Genomic DNA, 7,911 nt, shown 5'->3' with positions numbered 1-7,911 from the left:
ACTGTAACATCCTGTAGCTCAGTGGTGTCCCAAATTTTCTGATCAAGGAGATAATGGAGCCACAGAAGAAAGTGATTGACGTTGTAGAGTGTGCCTAAGGAGAGTCACATAAAGAGAAAACATTCTCTCAGAGAGCAAATTGGTCAAGCAATGGCCATGACTCAACCACAGGGCTGATACTGACAAAGGATCTACAAACTGCAGTACAGGTTTCAGGGTAAATCCTGAGGGGATGTGACTAAATGTGTCAGATATAAAAGTTAGATTTCTTGTTATATAGGTCTTGCTTTATCTTGGTCTTAACCATCTAGCAGAAAGGTATAAACAGAGGTATAAAAAGTAAAGCTATATTAACATGCATAGTTATAAAAGGCTCAAGTCAACAACTTCTGACATTGCCAGTCCTATGGATAACCCACTACTATTATGGACTACTGAACTATATTGTATTATTTTGCTGAATGCACACACCTACAATATTTGAATGGCAATGGAATACACATCTCTGACAAAACTAAACACAAAAGGGGGCTATAGACAAGATATCATGTCTGCATCTTGTACTATGAATAACTACTATGAATACAATAGACAATGTATCAATTATTGTAAGTGTCCTACTAGCCTCTTTTGAAACTATCTCATTGATATTTCTTTCTCAATAAAAATTAATTAAAAAGAAAAGGTGTTTCCATGTACTCTGAACGGCTCTTCCAGCAATAGGCCTCTGCCCTCCTGCTTGAGAATTTCTACTCATTGAACTTCCCTACTGAAAGTGCCTTTCATCTTGGTTTCTGGATGAGAGCATGGCAGAAGAGGATCCCAGATGTGCTGAGTTTGGATTGGGGATGTTACACAGAATTTATGTGCTAAGGGAGACTTGGCCCCTGCCTTGTTGTCCCTGGAAGTACTGAAAACTCTACGAGGAGGAGCTTAGTGGGGGTTCTTGTAGCCATAGGGGTGAATCCTCACAGGTGGTTGTGTGACCAGCCCATTTTTCATTCTCCTTCCTCTGGTGAGGAGAGAAAAGGCTTCATGGCTTTCTTCCACAGGACCAAAACAACAGAGTACAGCAACCATAAACTGAGACCCATGATCCATGATAGCTAAAATAGGTTAGTTCATCTCAGGTATTTGCTGCAGTCATGGGAAGGTCCTGAACACAACTGAAGTCATAGCACCAAATGAAGGTTTCATTTCCAAGAAAGCCTCAACATTTCCACCCAGTGCTTTCATTGAGAACATTACAAAAGTCAGAAACTCTCTTACAAATACAGTCATGCATTTATTCTCATGTTTTTAAAAAGTCAGACACCTGAATCTCTTGTTCTAGAAAAGGCTAAAGCTGTGCTATCCTTGAAGTTTTTGGAACCTCTGCTTCCATAGAAAAGCCCCACAATCCCCTGAGATACCCAACAGGGTGGCCCCTCTGCTGTGGAACAGGCCCCACCACCCTTACACAAGAAAGCTGAGCTGAATGGAGTGACACTATTATGTGATCACTGTGGCAAATCATGTGTAGGGGATGGAGGGGGACATGCATTCAAGTGATCTCCTGCCTAACAGTTTCTTCCATGCTTTCATTCCACCTTCTTCTTTTGCCCAAGGAAAGAAAATGTCTTCAGAGAAAAAAATCAAAACAAAAATCTTCATCAGAGTCCATAGAGGCAGCAGAGAGGCACACAGGCACTGAACCAGAGACATGTTCTTTCTTCACTAGGAGCCTCTGGACAGGGTAGGTGGTAGGTCTACAAGCCACTTCAGACAAACTGTGCATCCTTGACACTGAAGGGAATTCATTCAAAGAATGGCAGTATCTTATAATCATAGAATATTAAGCCACTAAAATAATAATAAAAGTAAAAACAACACTGAGATTCCATTTCACCCCCAGAAAGAATAGCTATCATTAAGAAGACAGCCAATAACAAATGCTGGAGAGGCTATGGGGGAAAAGAAACACTTCTCCACTGGTGGTGGGAGTGCAGGCTGGTGCAGTCACTATGGAAATCCATATGGAGATTCCTTAAAAAGCTATGATGGGAGATCCCATGCAAGCCAGCTATTCCCCTCCTGGGTATTATTCCAGAAGAACTAAAAGCATCATACCACAGTGATATATGTGCACCCATGTGTGTAGCTGTGTAATTTGTCATAGCTAAATGCTGGAAACAACCCAGATGCCCATGAACTGAGATAATGAAGATGTGTTATTTTTACACAATGGAGAATTATTCAGCTATAAAATAGGATAAATTAGAGGATTTTGTCAGTAAATGGATGCAACTAGAAAGCATACTCTTAAGTGGAATAAATCAGACCCACATGTGCAAACATCATATTATCTCCTGTGTGAGAACCTGAAGGGAAAATGGAATCTGAAGGGTACAATAGATACTGGGAAAAGGGAATGCACTTACTCAAAAGGAAAGAGTTACTGAGCTGAGGAGGACAGTAGAGGGGGTGGGGAAAAGAGATTTATCTATATATGTAGGTAGTATGTTTTGGACAAGTGTACTGTGGATTTCTGCTGGTCTATGGAAAGGAGCAGATAATGCTCAATTTGTTTTGACTTCTCTTCTCAACTGTTTGTCCTTTTTCTGTTCTTAATTTCTTATATAGTGCTTTTCTTTTTTCTGTCTTCTTCTAATTTTGCATGCATATATCTGGTAATATGAAAACTAGTCAGAAGATAACACTACACATTACAACAAATACTGGGAAACATTATTTTGCTAAGTTAAATTCCATATTCCTTGTAATTTTTCTATTTTAATATTATTTTGTACTCTCCTTAAAGAAATAAAAATTTGAAAAATAAAATAAAGTTACAATAAGAGTATGTCTTTTCTCATCAACTAGAAAAGTGTATGTGTGAGACAGTTGTTTTTTTTCTTTTTTTTCAGAACTGGGGCTTGAACTCAGGACCTTGTGCTTATCAGACAAGCACTTATTCTACTGAGCTATCTCCCTAACCCTGTGAGACAGTGTTTAAAAACTCTTTTTATGAACTTGAGCCATTCATTTACAGTGTTGAGGAATTAAGGGGGAAAAGCAGCATAAAACTGAATCAGGATCAAGATGAGTTTTCTTTACTTTACAGGAAAACATTCAAGCCATAAAAATCTTCATTTAGCTCAAGAGATCTCATGTCACCTTCCCACCTGCTTCTCCTTTGTTAAGTGCAAACAGCTAAGCAGCTATGTTCCCATGTGTAATGAAACCCTGGAACCCCAGAGCCAGGACACCACTTGGAAGTGAGTGTGATGTGCCTCGGAAGTTCTTCATATCTGCAGTTTCCTTGACTTCCCACATCCACTCAGAATGGATGACCTAAGCACAGCTGACCTGCCTTCCTCAAGCTCTTTCAGGTCTTCCTGTCCTCTCCTTGGGACATGAAGGTTCTGGTCCCAGCCACTGTCATCTTCTGGTCATTGCAATTGCCTTCCAAAAGACCCCCTCCCTTCCTCTTTTACTTCTCCCTTACATGCCAGCCACTATGACTAGACACAGTATGAGCATGGGATTCAGTTAGTTAAAAATATATGGTTTTCAATTATGCTTAAGATTAAAAGTCACATGCTGTACACACTTTAACAAGCAATCAGCAAAGGAGGTTTACTAGTGAAGTGGGTAATACATGTAATTCTAGTATTCTGAGAGACTGATGCAGGAGGAGCACAAATTCAAATGCAGCTGGGGTAATTTAGCAACTTAACAAGACCCTGTCTCAAAAAACATTTTAAAAGAGAGAGGGGTGTGTAGCTCAGTGCAAAAGCTCTGGGTTCAATCTCAGTACTAGAAAAGAAGCCCAAATATTTAGAGTCTGCGGTCTCCTCTCTCTGTTTTTCCTATTCCCCTCCCTGTTGTAGCCTCCAAGAACCCTGGGCTTCTACCACTTTTTAACACAACAGACTTCTTCCTACCCTGAGAATTCACAGATATTGCTTCTACCTGCCTATTATTTTTACTTGAATGATACCACATCTATGTCTCAGTTGAAACAGTAGTTTGCCCTTGGCTCAGAGTCCTGCTCTAACCATGGAAGCCTTGATATGTTCCTGTGGAACATGATTCTCTGAACACATGGAATGACTCGCTCAACATCTGCTAGAGATGAGTCAATATGCTTGCACTCAAATTGTAGCTACAGAGTCTAACCTGGTAGCAATTCTTACTGCATCATTCCTAACCTACAAATAATAATAATGAAGCTTTGGAAACTAAAACTATTTGTCCATGATGTTTAAATTTGTAAGCAGAGTTGAACATCTGATATTTGTCTATGACTCAAAAGTCTATGGAAGTATTAGTCTTTTGCCTCTCTCCTCACCTATTATTTATGGTCAAAGTAGAAATATAAGCAATAATAAGTATTAAAAACCTATTGTGTTTAGGAGATTTTAATTAGACCTTATAAAACTCTGTGTTCTATTCTGAATTGACTTGTCTCTGTGATAAGATGTGAACCCTCTGAGATCAGCAACTTTATCTTTTATGGCTGTGTGTACTTGGGATGTGCCATTAAGTCCTAAACACAACAGAACAATAGTGAGCTTAGTGATGATGAGCATTTGTGGGCTATCACAGGGAGAATAATTTGGAAAGATAGGTAGAAAGACAGACAGACAGACAGACTCTTCAGGTACAGCGATACCTCAGTTTAAAAACACTTTTGATTGTAAATAATGTGGTTCACAAACAGAAGTTGCAAAATTTTGGTTTTGTTTGCAAATTCTTCTTTTTTACCTGTAAGAGTTCTATGATTTTAATTTCTGACTATCTACATATGTGCATCAGTAATTGAAGACTACAAAATGCAAAATAATATTGACTTAAATGTAGCACCTAAAATTTAGGTAGTTTTAGTAAATTGTAATAAGCAACACACTTGTAATAGAATTTACATACTTTTTAAACATTCTTAAAACTAGAATAATCTGAAAATAAAGTTTTTCCACAGTCTACATTATAAAATATATATTTACAAATAATATTAGAGAATTTGCAAGTGTTTTCCACTATTTAATCTTCCCAGCCTTGATAAATACAAAACCCAAGAAATGACTCCTCCTAGAAGTCTACAAATATATGTGCCCAGCTGTAAGATGATTACAAAACAAATTTTATAAATAAAAAGGCACATCTGATTAGTAAACTCAGTAACGGTCCTCAACACAAATAATCATAGAAACTTTAAGGGGGGCCTGCCCCTTAGCTCAGTTCTTTCAGTGGCTGCTTCAACCAAGCAGTCAGGCTCAGGTTGCTGTGGTTCGATCCCCACAACTCAAGCCAGCCAAACCTGCCCTGAAGGCATTCAGAGGAGAAAGAAAAAGAAGAAAGGAAAGAAAGAAAGAAGAAAGAAAGAAAGAAGAAAGAAAGAAAGAAAGAAAGAAAGAAAGAAAGAAAGAAAGAAAGAAAGAAAGAAAGAAACTTTTAACTGCTGCTCATTATTACCCATTCTTTTTTGTTGATGAATAAATGTTGCTCGAATGCAGTAGGACTATATAGATTTGTCTTAACTTCTAGTGTACAAGCAATGAATGGTGGCTGTGATTTACAAAAGTAAATAAACTGAACTGAGTAAGGGCCTGATGAGTACCCACAGCCCGCACTGACACCTATAGCAAGATGATGACCTTCTCAGCTCCTGCCTTCAACAGCATACAGAGCAGTACGTTGGGATTTTGGATTTGATGATTATAAGGTGTCCACTCCCACCGTGCTGCTCCAGCTTCTGCAGTGCGCTGGTGATCGGCTCCTTGAGCTTCGAGTCCATCAGTCTCTTGGTGAGACTTGTAAGCAGATGCTTCAAGTGGTCATTTAGAGAAGGCCCAATGACAACGCTCAGCTGTACCAAAGCACTCAATCCTCTCTCAAACACCTCGTCATCCGAATGAACCAGAGCTGCCCTCAGCACAGGAACCAGTCTAGGAAGCAAAGGTACAGTTTTCTCAGGAGCACCTTTGACCAGAAGTAATTCTCTAAAGCTCTCCTTGGACACGAAGGTATATGGATGTTTCGTCTCTCTCAGACCCTCAGCTAAAGTAATAAGAAGATCAAATGGGAGATTTTCAGGAGGACAGTCCCAAGGTAATCTGTGCTTTACTGAGCCGTGCACCAATCTGCAAGGAATACCTCCTTTAGAATAAATAGCAGCAAATGCAGAAGACACTAGTGACTGTTCACCAAAAGGGCTAATTGTCTTAGGGTTTAGTTTAGCACTTGGTCGAGGATGAAGTTTTCTTACAGACTCTGGAGAACTGATTAATGAAGCGGATCTGCTTCGTCGCACGGCAGTCCTGTTTCACCTGTGGGCCTGCAGCTCTCCTCTGATCACAGTTACCTGCCACTCTGTTTCTCAGCTGGACACTTGCAGGACACCCTGACTTCTGCATTCCTTCCCTTGCAGTTCTGCAGTTGATTTCAAAACGCGTTTATCTCCGACTGGGTTTCAGGACCAGTGAATTGTCAAAGTTGGGTAACGAGCAAACATGGGGAAAACAAGAGCAAAAGGCAAATGCTGAAAACGGGGGGAGCGAGGAGGCAGGCCCAGGAACAGGGTCCTCAGCCACCACGGGCGGCGGCACCCGGACACAGGCCCGCTGGGAGGCAGCTGGGCGCAGCGCGCCGCTGCAGGACCCTCGCCCCGCGGCCCCGGCTCAGGGCGCTCCGTCCTACCGCGCCACTCTGCCACCCCAGCTGCAGACGCCAACGGCCACCGAGGCGGCAGCTGACTGCTCAAGTTTGGGGAAACGGGGCTTCCTCTTTGCAAATTCTTCACTGAGTGACAGCTATTATTGTGGCCACCTTTCCTGCACAAACACAGACATGATCTTATTTTCAAAAATTGTGAAATAAATTAACTTTTTGAACCAAGATACCACTGTACATGCTGTTTAAAAGAAATATATTGAGAAAAAAAAACACCAAAATGAATGTAATCTTTATCAAAAATCTTATTAATCTGGTCAAAATAAAATAATTTGACCTAGGATTTTTGACTTTGCATTGCTGAAAATGTGTATCTGTACTTTGAGTTTTAATCTGGTTCTAGACTCTCTCAAGGTGCTGGTCAGCAGCAACAAGCTAGAGTTTGTAGTGAGCCACAAGGCCATGACAGTACAAAACTTATACCCTTTAGTGTATTGTACACTCAGTGCAATAATACACAGTACTAGTAGTAAATGCATCTTATGGTAGTTTCAATCGACAGTGGGTTTATCAGAACATAATGCCATCATAATTCAAGTGTTCTGATGCAACAATATTTGTACTAGCCAAAGTAAGTGTTAAGGGAAAATATTTTATTAGAAAAGAGAGGGCTGGGGAGATGGCTCAGTGGAATAAGCGCTTCCCTGGCAAGCGCAGAGGCCTGAGTTCAATCCCCAGTTCTGAAAAAAAAAAAAAAGAAAAGAGAAAGATAGAATGTTATAATAAAAGTAGGAAAGTAAGAATATATAGCAATAATGAACTTGGATGTGTCAAAAACAGTCTTAAATACACATTCTCTTACAAACACATACCAAAATAGACAGAAATATAAGAAATTTATAAATTCGTAATCATAGTAGATATATGAGCATTTCTCTATAAGATAATGATAGACCAAGCAAAGAGAATATAACAAGGATTCCAAAAAATAAACAAGAAAACCAACAAATTTCAGTAATAAATGCACTTAAAGAATTGACTACAATTTAGATCATAAAAATATCTTAACAATTTCAAACACTCTAACCATATGGTTCACATTTTGCACTGCCAAGTTGCTTTCTGTGAAAACTTGAGAGAATTTCTGTCTCCAGGTGACTCTCCATGGGCACACTGTACATTGTTGATGACTTTCTACTGTGCTCCAATAATCTCTTTGATCAGAAGATCAAGGACTCAACTGTTATTGGATGTCAT

General features: G+C 39.7%; 1 pseudogene; it reads right to left on the bottom strand.

The window, feature by feature from the left end:
* Window positions 1-5,656: 5,656 nt before the first annotated feature.
* Window positions 5,657-6,446, bottom strand: LOC101588133 (annotated as a pseudogene).
* Between the last annotated feature and the right edge of the window lie 1,465 nt (window positions 6,447-7,911).

Source organism: Octodon degus, unplaced genomic scaffold (assembly GCF_000260255.1).
Source record: "Octodon degus isolate 3935 unplaced genomic scaffold, OctDeg1.0 scaffold00101, whole genome shotgun sequence".
Lineage (NCBI taxonomy): Eukaryota > Metazoa > Chordata > Mammalia > Rodentia > Octodontidae > Octodon > Octodon degus.
Note: the sequence above shows the minus strand (reverse complement) of the source record. Positions and strands in the feature narration are given on the sequence as shown.